Genomic DNA, 13,988 nt, shown 5'->3' on the forward strand with positions numbered 1-13,988 from the left:
AAGGCTGAGATGAAGCTGTCTCAGGGTTGGTTCCTTTTGAATCCTTGCTTCTTGACTTGTAATTGGCTGTCTTCTTCCCATGAGCTCGCCTGATTTTTCCTCTGTCCCCATGTATCCTTAAAGTATCCCAATTTCTTCTTCTTACAACTACATATGATATTAGATTAGGACCAACACTAACGATCTATCTTGAGTGCTCTTAAGAGACCCTGAATGCACATGTAGTCACATTCTGAGGCCCAAGCAGACACTCCCGCCCAAAGAGCACACCCACCCAAACAAAGCCATAGCCCTGTTGTGCTACTTTTGTACTCAACACTAACACCTAAGACATTTATCAAACTTCCCAGCAACTCTTCTGTCAGGGAAACCTCTAGGGTAGAAACGAAATCACTTCTGTATTCTTAACTCTAGTGCAGTACACGTACATAGTAGATGTTCAAACTTTGTGGAGGGGAAGTGTACCTACATGTGTTCTTCTGGGCACACATATGTATCTATAACACATAGCATTAAAGTCCCTAGCTTATATCACAATACTTTGCTTAGCTGTTAGTAGGATCTTGCCTACCTCCTCTTGTAGAACTTCACCCCAGGGACCTTTTCCCTGGTCCCATCAAGGATCTGTGATTGTTCATCCATCTGGTGGAGAGAGACACACAGGACTTGTGGGTGTCTGAGGATACCTGGCCTTGAGCGTCACAGCCAGCATGTCCCAGTAGTCTGAAGGGAACAAGGAGAGTTCCCTTTCCTAAAGAAGGGATCCTAAAGGTTAGAAAACGGATCCTGAAAAGCAAGAAATTGGATCTCCTAAGGAAAGGCTCTCTGTCAAAGGCTCTCCGTCCACTACTTTTTCCTGTTGAGTTAATCCAAGTTTATTTCTAATTTTTTTTTTTTTTTTTTTTTTTTTTTTTTTTTTTTTTTTTTTGGTTTTTGTTTTTTGAGACAGGGTTTCTCTGTGGCTTTGGAGCCTGTTCTGGAACTAGCTCTTGTAGACCAGGCTGGTCTCGAACTCACAGAAATCCGCCTGCCTCTGCCTCCTGAGTCATTATTTCTATTATTAACAATTATTGACTCGAATGATCATTGTTAGGAATGAACTGACCTGATTGAGAAAGCCAGCGTGGGTTGAAGGTCAATGTTGGCCTGGACCCTGTGGAACATAGTTGAGATGGAAAGCAAGGTAAGGATGGAGTGTTGAGTCTAGGAACCTCTTAGGTTCCTCTGCAAGGACACACAAACCTCTTCCGGTCCATGACTCTGGCTATTCACCTCCATCTTCTCACCCAGAATTAAAAGTAGAGAGTATGACAAAATGCTTCTTGAAAATCTCTAAATCTGAAGGAAAAGGGTGCATTCAGTTGCCAGAACAAACACACGTGACAATAAGGGACCTAAATGGAAGGATGCGTGGGGCAAGAAGAAACATTGTGTCTCCGCAACAACCAGCAGCGCTACAGACAGCCTGGGATAAAGGAAAGTGTTTCCCAGAGGAGCAAGGTGAGCTGAATTCACCATTTTGGATGGGGAGCACAAAAACTGCAGGCTCAGCTCACAGCATTCCTTATATAATTGTAAAAAAGTCCCTTCTACAGAAGTTGAATAATGATCCCCAAAGATGTCCACATCCTAATTCCCAGAACATGTAAATGTCACATTAAAGGGTGTGGAAGACGCTGCATATGTAACTTATGCATATGTATGTCTTGAGACGGGGAGGTTATCCTGGATACCCACACAAGACTGATGTGCAGATGGACACGATAAAATAATTCCATGCTAGCTCAGAATGGGGTATAATAAAGGGTTCTTTATTTAGGGGTAGACTCATAGTCTTCTGCAGGAGCTGGGAACAGGAACCAAATCCAGCAACCAAAAAAGAGAGCAAGCTGGCAAGCGTGCCCATTTCTAGTACCCAAGGCCACGCCCAACCTGGCTCAGCATCTCAAAGTCCATTGGCTGAAGGAGTTTCCCCAGCACCTCCCCCTTTTGTCTAAATTAAGATAGTTTCAAACCCAATACAAAACTATATACAATAAGAACAGATATCAAGTAGAAAAATTAGAACTACAACCAGCATAAACAATACTAAGCAAGAAACATATGTTAAATGTTTCAATAATTACTCTATCCTAAGGAGTCTAAGTCTTGTATTATAAATGTCTTGACTAAGTCATGAGAGGAAAGGAACTACCACTATCTTGTCTTCAACCCCATCAAATACCTGAGAAAAGATAGATATAAAACTTAAAAAAAAAACTTTAGACTCACTCACAAAAATAGGATAGATAATAGTATTTTCCTTAATTTTTCAAACATAAACAGACTAAATATTATAACTATAATTCTTCCTTCATTACTGTTTTGTTGTACGCAATCTTGCTATGTTAAAGTTAAAACCTTCCTTTTTATTTAGACAGAAAAGGGGAGGTGATGTGGGATTCTCCTCTGTATACTGCGAATATGTTTTATTACCATTGGTCAATAAAGAAGCTGCTTTGGGCCTATGACAGTGCAGAATAGGGCAAGGTGAGAATCCCAAGCAGATAGAGGAGGAAAGAAGGCAGAGCCAAAGAGATGCCATGTAGCTGCCGAAGGAGACAGGTACCCCGGAACCTTACCGGTAAACCACAAGCCCCATGGTAAAATATAAGATAAAGGAAATTTTATCTTATATTTTTGTTATGCAGGGGCACTTTTGCTCCTCCACTGTCTATAAAGCACCAACTTGGGCTTCTCAGCTACTGAGCACAAACTCACATCAGTAACTCACCAGCAGGTTCCCAGGCCTTCAGCCTCAGATCAGAGTAGTCACAGTAAATCCCTTCGTTCTGAAGATTCCAGATTCTTGGCTGAGCAGCTGTTAGTTTACCCAGCTTTCCAACCAGCCGATGGACTCTGCGGGACCATCTAGCCTCTGACCAGGAGAGCTAATTAGAATTAGAAGAGTCAGAGAAGCAGGAAGTTTTCTATGAGATTCATCTCATAGAACTGTCAGAGAATCTACACCTATGGAATCTCAGCAACATGACTGCTTATTCAAGGACACCATTAGACGTTCTAAGATGTAAAGGGAAAATCTCATAAGGGCTCAACCCTGGACAGAGAAGTACAGGCAACTAAGGAAAGGAGAGTAATCCTTCCCAGGGAAGAGCCCCCAGCTGATTACCCAATACAACTGGTCAGCATTGAAATATATTATAAGGACTGCAAAGGTTGTAGTTATATATTTAGGATAATATATTAGTAGTATATTATCTAACTGTTGTTACATGCATATATAACAGTAATATACATATGTATGTAACAACAACTACAGAAATAGGGGCCACGAATTTGAGGAAGAGCAAAGCAGTGTATGAGAAAGGTTGGAGGGAGGAAAAGGAAGGGGGAAATGATGTAATTCTATTTTAATTTAAAGAACTAAAGCTAATTTGTAAATGTCCTTATAATTTCATAAATATCTTATTGATTCTGTTCTTCTGTGGAACCCCAACTAGTGCTCTTAGTGAAAACTAGAGAAGTGTGTGAAATAGTTTTGTAGTTTTAATATTTATTGTATGCTGAAATGATATTTGGGTAGAGCAGATTCAACAGAATATATTATTGATTTCATCAATCTCCTTTTACCATTAATAATATGTTCCTAGAATGCTTTAATTTCCTTTTTTTCTTTTGTGAGATAGTCTCTTATGTATCCCTGGATGATCCCAAACTTGTAGCAAAGGATGGCATTGAACTTCTTATCCTCCTGTCTCCACTCCCCACATTCTGGAATTACAGGTGTGCACCGCCACACCCTGTTTATGGGGTGCCCTGAGTGAACCTGGGCTTTGTGAATGCCACAAAAGCAGTTTGCCACCTAAGCTTGTCTGCAGCATGAACCCTGTCCCTTTACAGCACCTATAAACAGAGCCAGGCTGTGACTGAATAGGTTTCCAGTCTGAAAAAGCCCGTTCCTTACTGCTCACTTCCACTGGGAAACCCTCCCGGCCTCGCTCAGCTCCTCTGGACCATGTCCCTTCACCATTGCCTTCAAGCATGGTTTCCTTGCCTGGGAACCTAGCAGCACCTGAGAAATGCATTCTCTTTGGGCCTGTAGGCCTTGCCACAAGAAGTTTCCGTCAGGGGATGGAGAGATGGTACAACAGTTAAGAGCATTGGCTGCTCTTCCAGAGTTCAATTCCCAGCAACCACATGGTGGCTTATAACCATCTGTAATGGGATTTATGTCCTCTTCTGGCATAAAGTTGTACAAGCAGATAGAGAACTCATATACATAAAATAAATAAATAGATATTAAAAAATAACAAAGTTTCAGTCAGGGATGTCAGCAAGAATGACCAGCTACATACTTTACACCAGAGACTTTGTTAGTAAACAAGCTGTTTTTGCTGCTCTTGTTGTTGTTTGTTTTTCTAGACAGGATTTCTCTGTGTAGCCCTAACTGTCTTGGGATGTGCTCTTTAGACCAGGCTAGTCTCTAACACGGAGATCAGCCTGCCTCTGCCTCCCTAGTGCTGGGATTAAACACATAAGCCGTCATGCCTGGCTTTGTAAACTGATATTTTGACTACCAGCTTCTAAACAGAAATTCTCACTTGGTAGTTCTGAACTCAAGAGGAAAGAAAGTTGGTAGGATCTCAGCTTTATAGTTATCAGACTAGATGACTACACCCAGAGCTTTTGAATTAGAGCCTTATCTAAGGGAGGCAACTGTGAAGTACTGATCATTAAGATAACTTCCTAGCTTCGGATGGGTTTATGGTGCTGGGTCCAGGACTCAACAAAGTGCGTTTTTCCACTGGCAGCTCTTTTGTGGTTGGTTTCTACCAAAAGGGATAGATGCTAGAGACTAGCAGGCAGTAAGGAGAACTGCCCTGCCTGTGGCTGGCTGTTCCTGGTCTTCCTGATCTGTCTTAAGTTTCTATCAGTGCTCCCAGAAAGAACATCATGTCACCAACTGGACCACCCACAACAGCCAGGTGGCACCCATGCTTAGAAATCAGAGCTCTGGGCCGGGCGGTGGTGGCGCACACCTTTAATCCCAGCACTCGGGAGGCAGAGGCAGGCGGATCTCTGTGAGTTCGAGACCAGCCTGGTCTACAAGAGCTAGTTCCAGGACAGGCTCCAAAGCTGCAGAGAAACCCTGTCTCGAAAAACCAAAAAAAAAAAAAAAAAAAAAAGAAAAAAAAGAAAAAAGAAAGAGATCAGAGCTCTGCCAGGCTCCTCCTTCCACGGAACTGCTCAGTAAAGGACTTAAAAGAATTAGTCTGTTGTGCTCTCTCTCATTCTCAAAGTTCACTAACTGAACACATTCTGTTAGCATGCTTTGTGTGTTTCCTGTCTTCCTGGGTTAGCATTCTGTGGTAGAGAGATGCTTAGGGTCCCCTTCGTGATTATAGAACTATTCCTTCCCCTTAAGTGGGGTAAGCACCTGTGACCAGAATCTAAACCACAGACTGCGGCAAAGGGACTTCATATACATAATTAAGAGTCCCTAAATAGTTGCGTTTGCACTCACAAAAGGGAAGATGATCTGGGCTGGGTCTGACTTGTTGATCAGATGAAAATCCGTAAAAGAAGCATCAGACCCTCCCTGAGGTCAGAGAGACCTTCAGTTGTAAAGAATTAGAGGTTAGCTTCTAGAACCTGGGACCTGTCTCCAGACGGCACCAAGCAACATTCTAAGATCATGTTCTCAAGAAACACTCTACGGTCATGCAATCTCAAGAAGACAAATTTGACCAACAAGCTTGAATGAGCTGGGCAGAAGCTCCCCTGCAGCCGAGCCTCCAGAAACAAACAAATCCCAGTGAGCCTTGGACAGAGCACCAATAAACCATGCTGAGGTGCCGATGGGCGCTGCAAGCCAGTGTGCACGTCCTTTCAAGCTGCTGGACATGTGGCAGTTTGGTGCACAGCAACAGAGAATGAGTATAACCTCTCAAAGCTTCCCACGAAGCAAATTAAACATGATGTTTTTAACTATCCATGAAAACCCTGGGAAAGCTGACACTGGTGCCCATCACAGCTGGGCTCTTTCTCTTCTTGGTTAGAGCACACAGCGCCAGGGGAAGCAGGCGGCTTTCACTTAGGTACCACACTGTTCAAAATTACCTGTGTTTTGAAACATTAGACTCACATCCATCATAACAAGACATCACGTGAGAAAAACCGAGATGTATGAAGGAGAAGCACTGTCTCCCTCACACCCACAGCCCACAGCTCTCACTGAGCCGAAGAGCGAGGAATCCCCTACCTATTTACTGTATTCTACTGCTGAAGCCTATAATCGTGCTTACTTAAGTCGGACAAGAATATCATGCAATGCTTCTTTATTTGAGCTTTTGTGTTTGCATTTTTAAATTAACAAGACATTTGCGATAAGTATTGAAGAAGCTTCTTTTTCTTTTTACTTTAAGACACTTAGTTTATCAAAAATTGTATGGAACCTGCTGCTAGTCCATTGATAAAAAAAATAAAGAAAGGGGAAAGAATGCAAACACATGAGTCTCGTGGACGCCACAGCTCATTGACAGACTCAGCTGTTCACCCAGGCTCATCCTCCAGCCTCAGGACCGTACTCAATGAAGATGTGATTCAGGCTGCCCTGCTAGGCTTTTTTGGCCTCTCAGGTGTGAACTACACTTGATTCATCACTTTCTAGTCAGAACTGTTCCATTATCTACAGTTGAAGGGATCAGAAGTCCAAACGGAGCTATCACCAGCCAGTCCGATGAAAGAGGACACCACTCAGCCACAGCAGCGAGAAGAGAATAGCACCAAAACCCAGATACAGTCATTCAGTGTAGGCAGCAGGCCCCAGGTCCCACCCTGAAGCCCTGGAGTTGGGTGTGAGACCTGATCCAGCCAGTTGAAGTGTAGAAAATCCTCAAGATACTGAAATGTGGTGGCTGGACTTGAAGGGGACCCTGATAAATCTCATCTCAACCAATGAGATGGCAGCATCTCCAAGCTTCTGATCTTCTGTGCTGCCCTGATGGGAGTTTTGGAAAGAAGATTAGACCATGGCCATGGCTTAGGCAAGTCCAAACTAGACTCCCAATGATGGGTGTTGACTTTGGGGTTTCCTTTTGGGCCTGAGCTGCCAAAGATCAGGACAGAACCAACCATAGGTATAGGGCAAAAGCTTGGGGGGAACTCACAGAAAAATGTCTGGAGTTCATGTGTCAAGGTGAGGAAACAGATCATCTTCCTGAATGCTCTGTACCCCTTGTCAAGTTCAGATCAGACTCCTTCACTGAGGGCTGGGATTCCTGGGAGTTGGAGGAAATGGAGAAGGCTCCAGTCAGGGAAGAACACACAGGGCACAGAACAGAATTGTTTCCAGCTGGGAACCCTTAAGGGGCTGCCTGATGCTACGGACAGGCAAAAAAAAAAAAAACCTTGATTTCTTTTATTTTTAATTTTTGTTTTTTTGAGACAGGGTTTCTCTGTGCCTCTTTGGCTATTCTGAAACTCACTCTGCAGACCAGGCTGGCCTCAAACTCAGAGAGATCCACCTGCCTCTGCCTCCCAAGTGCTGGGATTAAAGGTGTGTGCAAACATGCCTGGCTACTCTATTTCTTTTTTATAAGGACTTTCTCTATCCTTTTTATTTTTTTCCCAAGCCTAAGTATATTTTTAAACACACTGTAAACTCTTTAGAGGTTTTTTTTTTTTTTCCCTATAGGGTCCTGAGCACAGAAGTTTCTGTCCCCATAGAATTGGGACATGCCACCTTCTTGAGCATAAATGCATTTGCTGTCCAGGAAGCTCTTGCACCCCATTGTTTAGAGCTTTTAAGAGAATTCCCTGTTGACAGGCATAATTAATGAGATCAATGGCTATATCCATGGGGGAGGACTGAAAGTTGCAAGGCCTGGTCTCTGGTGACTAGCCGCCGTCCTCAGTCAACCCAGGGGCTCTACTGAGAGTTGCCTCCTTAGAATAAACACAGACACAACTGAAGGTGCTATGCTGTGGGATATTTGAGCTGTGTAAAGATGTATCACTGTTTTACCTTGCCTGCCTAAGGCACCTGATTGGTTTAATAAAGGGCTGAACAGCCAATAACTAGGCAGGAGAGATTAGGAGGGACTTCTGGGGAAAGAGGGGAACTGGGGAAGAATCTAGGCATGTGAAAGACACCAGTGAGACATGGAGAAAATCGGACATATGGAAGAAAGGTAAAAAGCTATGTGGCAGAATGTAGATTAATAGAAACAGGTTAATTTGACTTACAAGAGCTAATTGGTAACAAGCCTAAGCTAAAGGCCAAGCTCTCATAATTAATAAGAAGTGCAATGACCAGCGTTGCCTGCCGTCTTGACAGGATCTGGGATCTCCTAGGAGATGAGACTCTGATCCCACCTTGGAGAAGTCTTCACCAAGGGTAGCTGCTGAGAATGTCTGTGAGGGAGTGTCTTGATTTGGCGCATTGATTTGGTAAGACCCATTGTAACTGCAGGGAGGACCAGTCCCTGTGTGGGGATCCTGGACTGTATGGCATCAAGAAGGCCAGCTGGGCACTAGCATCCATCCCTCTCTCCATTTCCTCATCGTAGATGTGATGTCACCAGAAGCTCTCCTAGCTCCTGCTGCCTTGACTTCCCACCATGACGTACTGCACCATGAACTGTGAGGTAAAATAAGCCTTCCTCCCTGTTACTTCTGTCAGCAACAGAAAAGTAACAGTGGCCCCTGGCATCCAAAGGTTCGTGCACATCTCATGATTCAAAATGCATTCAGTTCGTATTCTGACGTCCCATTGGAAGGACTTCACTTCTCTTTACTGACGCTAATCTCCTTAACAAACAGGCCCTCCTTGTCCACAATTCCCAGCTGCCCCTTTCAGGCCAGCCTGCATACTTTTCTGTCCTTTTGCTCTGTATTTTGTTCCTGATCCTCACTATAAACTTGACTAAAAGCAACTTGCAGTAATCCATGCTGCCACCCGAGTGCTATGCCATCTTGGGATAGCCTCTTTCAAATTAATTAGTCCATCGCATTTGAACTTACCCTCTGATAATGCCAGTAACCTAAAAATACTTAATCAAAGTCAGGCAGTGATGGCACATGCCTTTAATCCCAGCACTCAGGAGGCAGAGGTAGAAGATCTCTGAATTCAAGGCCAGGCTGGTCTACAGAGCAAGTTCTAGGACAGAGAGGGTTACACAGAGAAACCCTGTGTTGTGCAATGTTATGTTTTTTAAGATGTGTTCTCAAAAAAATAAAAGATGTGTTACATTCATTTATGACGTGGAATATTTGATTAATGATGCAAAGATGTGTTGCATTCTTTTATGTTGCATATGTCTAACCCTATGAAGCTGTGTTACTTTGTCTGCCTAAAACACCTGATTGGTCTAATAAAGAGCTGAACAGCCAGTAGCTAGGCAGAAGAGGGATAGGTGGGGCTGCTAGGCAGAGAGAATAAATAGAAAGAGAAAGGAAAGGAGAAAGGAGCAAAAAGAAGAAAAAGAAAGAAGGATGCCAGGGGCCAACCACCCAGTCACACAACCATCCGTGGAGTAAGAAGGAAAGAAAGATAAAAATCCCAGAGGCAAAAGGTAGATAGGATAATTTGAGTTAAGAAAAGCCGACTAGAAACAAGCCAAGCTAATGCCAGGCATTCATAAGTAAAAATAAGTCTCCATGTAATTATTTGGGAGCTGGGTGGTGGGTCCCCAAAGACCAAAGAGTTTTAAAAACAACAGCAACAACTGTGTCTCAAAAAACAAACAAAAAAATTAGAAAAGGAAGAAAAGAAAGTGTCCAATCAAAATTGCCATTAATATTTGCTGAGCACTTTCTGTAGTTCAGACACAGTGCAAAGCCCTTGTGGAACTAATTTCTCAATTACTTGACCTCTTCCATCCGAGCTGCTTTTACTGCATTACTAATGAAAAAGACTGAAAATGTATGAAGAAGGATGATAACTCAAGAAGTTAAAAAGACAGGACTGGAAGATGACGCAGTAAGTGCTTGGCTTGCAGACATAAAGACCAAAGTTCAGACCCCAGGACAGCGTGGAAAGCCAGGTGTGGTGGCTTACACCTATAGTCTTAGTGCCAGGAAGACAGAGACAGGAAGACCCCTGAGACTTGCCGGCCAGCCAGGCTGACAACCTAGTGAGCTCCAAGTTCAGTGAGAGACGTTGTCCCAAAAAATAAGTTGGAGGACTTGGGAGATATTTCAGTGACTACACTGCTTGCTGAGCAAGTGTCAGGCCTGAGTTTGGATTCCCAGTAGGTGGGGGTGCACTATTCTGCAAACACCTACACTAGGGCACCAAGACAGGCAGATCCCAGGAGCTGAAAGAGAGTCTCAGGTTAGGCAAGAGACACAGTCTGTCAAAAATATAAAGTAGAGAAGTGACTGAGGCAGACATTCTGATGCCAACCTATGGCCTTCACACACACACCCATGTGGGTGAGTGCACAACCCACACGCACACACTACACGCACACTTACACCACACATACACACACAGAGAGAAGATAGTACATAAATGATGATTATAATAGATAGAAGATAGACAGACAGACAGATAGATGCTAGTTTGGGGGTGGGCCCAGCCCATTGTGGTTGTCTGGGAGTTAGAAGAAAGCAGGTTGAAAAAGGGGGTTTCTGAGGAACAATACCCAAAAGTGATTGCTAGCCTCCAATTGCACATATTTAAAAACACACTCACACATACACACCTTTTAAATTGTAACTGTATTAACCTGAGACACTGGAGTGCACACTTGTAATCCCAGCACATCAGAGGCTGAAGCAGAAACACCTTGAGTTCCAGGACCTCCTAGAATAGGTTAGGAGAACCTATGCCAGAAAAACAAGGAAGGAAAGGCAGGGAGCAGAGAAAAGAGTAGGGAAGGGGAGGGGGCAAGAAGTTAGGGGGAAAGAAGGGAAGAGAATGAGAGGAGTAAGAAGTTAGGGGGAAAGAAGGGAAGAGAATGAGAGGAGTAAGAAAGAAAGGGTAGGGGCGAGACTGTAGGGGAGGGAAGGGGGAAGAGAGGGAAAGAAAGGGGAGGAAAGAATGAGAGAGGGAAGCTGTGATTTGAGTGTTTACTATAAGCAAAGGTGAAATGCAGACCCACTGGGGGGGAAAAGCAGGTTGAGCAAGCCGTGGGGAACAAGCAGTAAGCAGCTCTTTTCCACGTCCTCTGCTTCAGTTCCTGGCTCCAGGTTCTTATCCTGCTTGAGTCTGTGCCTTGGATTCCCCTGTGGATGGACTGTGATCCTGACCTGTAAGACAAATAGACCCTTTCCTCCTCAGGCTGCTTTTTGGTCATGTTGTCTTGATTACAACTACAGAAAGCAAACTAATAGCAGACAGATTAAAATGAGAACACTTGAGGAAGGCACCCATGTTTGCCCTCGGGCCCACAAGACACGAGTACAACATACATGTGTGTGCTCACAAGGACGAGAATAAATTAAGACTCAAAGAAAGCAAGACCTGACAGCACAGGAGGTTGGGGAAGGAGGATTGTAACTTCTAGGAGAGCCTGGATGACTTACTGAAATCCCTCCTCAAAATAAAAAGTGAAAACCAAGCACTGTGGGTGTGGCTCAATGGCAGAACTTAGTTTGCATGAGGCCCCGGGTTCAAACCCCACTATCACAAGAATAAACGAATTAATTAAATGAATCTTAAGTAGAAGAATATATTAACAGAGATAAAAAGCCAAAACTAGCTGAAATCTATGGAAAGGAATAAATGACACACGGGCCGCAGATGATTAAGTGATAGGTGCCCAACCCCTCCCACGTGCACAGAGCGTCACGAGCTTCTTGTCTTTCTAGAGATTGCTGGTGTCAGGAGCTGCAACCCCTTGCCAGTGGCTTTCCTGAGGCTGTAGGGGCCTCTTGCCTGCACCTCAGGAAGGAATGAACTTCCTCACACGCTACCTGCTCCACCTTCATACTCAGTTGCCCTCAACCAGTGACCCTAGGGAGTGTGTATAAATAACTGTCATTCCCGGTGGGAGAACCACCCCCTGAGGCAGGCATCTCTTCCTCAGACACTCCCAGGATCCTGTCCCCGTGCCCATAGTGCTGGCTGCCTTCCTGCATCCACAACACCTCCTGGCTCCCCTCCAGGGTCTTCCTGTACAAACCAAATACACAGAAGTCAGATCCTTATCTCAAGCTGTACATTGAATTTTTTAAAAGTCTATACCAAGACTGCAAAATGCTTCAGCAAGAAAAGCTGTTTGCTGCCAATCCTGACAAGCTGTCTTCTATCCTCAGGACCCACTGGTGGAAACAAAAAAACCAACTCCCCCAAAGTGTCCTCTAACCTCCACCCGGGTGGGTGCACCTACACCTACAGAACAAACAATGTATAAAAAGGTCTACACCTATAGAGAGGGAGAAATGAAAACGGGACGAACCGCGTTAGCGCTGACACAGCTTAGCCACAGGCTGACAGGGTTATAAGCGCACATGCACAGGCCGTCTTTTTTAAGGTTTCCATGTAAAGTCTTATGTCAGATTACTTGAAAATCTTGATGAAATGGTAGGTGTGTGGGGAAATATGAATAATCAGAATTGGGTTAGGAGAATGCAAGCGATCTGTCAAACTAATCCACGTGGGACAAAACCGGAAAAGCATTGCCAGACAGCTGTGTCCCTCAGAAGATGACAGGTGTGGGTCGCAAGTTCCAAATGTGACCAAAACGCGTGTGCATCTCAAGCACACGCCAGTTGTTAATACTAACAAGAAGGAGGGTCTGGAGTACTAGCAGCAGACAGAAGAGATTTCCCAGTCATAAATGTGATGAAAATAGCTCCAGAAAGAGAAAATTACAGACCAACCTGACTTATGAATATAGATGCAAAAATCCTGAATAAAATATTAGCCAATTAAATGCGGCAGCATCATAAAAGAATAATGTACCATGATCAAGGAGGTGTATTTTTATAAGAATACAAGTAAGGGCCAAAATTAGAATTTCTATTAATATGATATTACCCGTATGAATAAAAAGATTAACTCAATAGACACTAAAAACTTATTTTTTTTGCTATTAGGAAAAGAAAGCCTAAATAATCTAGAGATGAAAATATATTTATTTAATAGGGCAGGAATATCTATCTACCTCAATCTTGGAGAACTTCCAAAAGTTAGCGATAAGATCCAAATGGTTGTTATCACCACTGGCATGTCACATGACTGTGACCATTTCAATAGGCAACCATAAGACAGAATGTCCTGCTACCAAAAATAGATGTACAGCCATCATATGAGAGACGTGACAAATGCACAGGTTTCTGAAAGAAAGGTCTTAACTATGGTTAACATAGCTGTCTACCTTAAAGCCAAAGACACTGTAAAAACAAAGGCCACCCGGATAAAAACAGAAACCATCTATTCTGGGCTTGCTATTAGCAGGAAGGTGAGCTGGCCTCACTAGCATTTGGAAGGTTCTGAGGCCGGTGGGGAACAGGGAAGCTCTATAATTGGGGGGAGTATTTCTGTGTTCCCTGACAGACACTCAATGTTTGTCCTTCCCTCTCCAGCTGCCCCCAGCTTTGTGTGTTGAAACCCTAATCCTAATGTGGTGTTGTTTAAAGGCGGAGCCTGTAGGAATCAGGCGTCAGACCCTGATAACAGAGCCCTCAGCAATGGAATTCGTATCTTTTCAAGAAGGTGGGAGGTGGCAAGGAAGGAGATAGTGGGAGGGTGCAGGCTCTTTCACCTTCTATTCTCCCAAGTGAGGCTCTGGGAAGGCCGCTGTCTGCAGCCCGGAAGAAGGTTCTCCCTGGAGCCCAGCGGGGTCACATTCTGACTCCAGGCTTCCCGCTTCTGGAACTGTGAAAAATCATTGTCGGACACTTATAAACCACACAGAGTGGCGCTTGGCCAGAGCAGTGCAAACCAGGACTGATGAATTGCTGGTCTGGGAAGCTGGAGGCAGGGTAACTAGAAGCAGCATCTATGAGATTGTCTCAGGGAAACATCCTTCACTTTC

General features: G+C 44.0%; 1 pseudogene; it reads left to right on the plus strand.

The window, feature by feature from the left end:
• The first annotated feature begins 1,398 nt into the window (after positions 1-1,398).
• On the plus strand, positions 1,399-7,368 carry LOC119827062 (annotated as a pseudogene).
• The last annotated feature ends 6,620 nt before the right edge of the window (positions 7,369-13,988 follow it).

The sequence above is a fragment of the Arvicola amphibius genome, chromosome 12 (assembly GCF_903992535.2).
Source record: "Arvicola amphibius chromosome 12, mArvAmp1.2, whole genome shotgun sequence".
In the NCBI taxonomy this organism is placed as follows: domain Eukaryota; kingdom Metazoa; phylum Chordata; class Mammalia; order Rodentia; family Cricetidae; genus Arvicola; species Arvicola amphibius.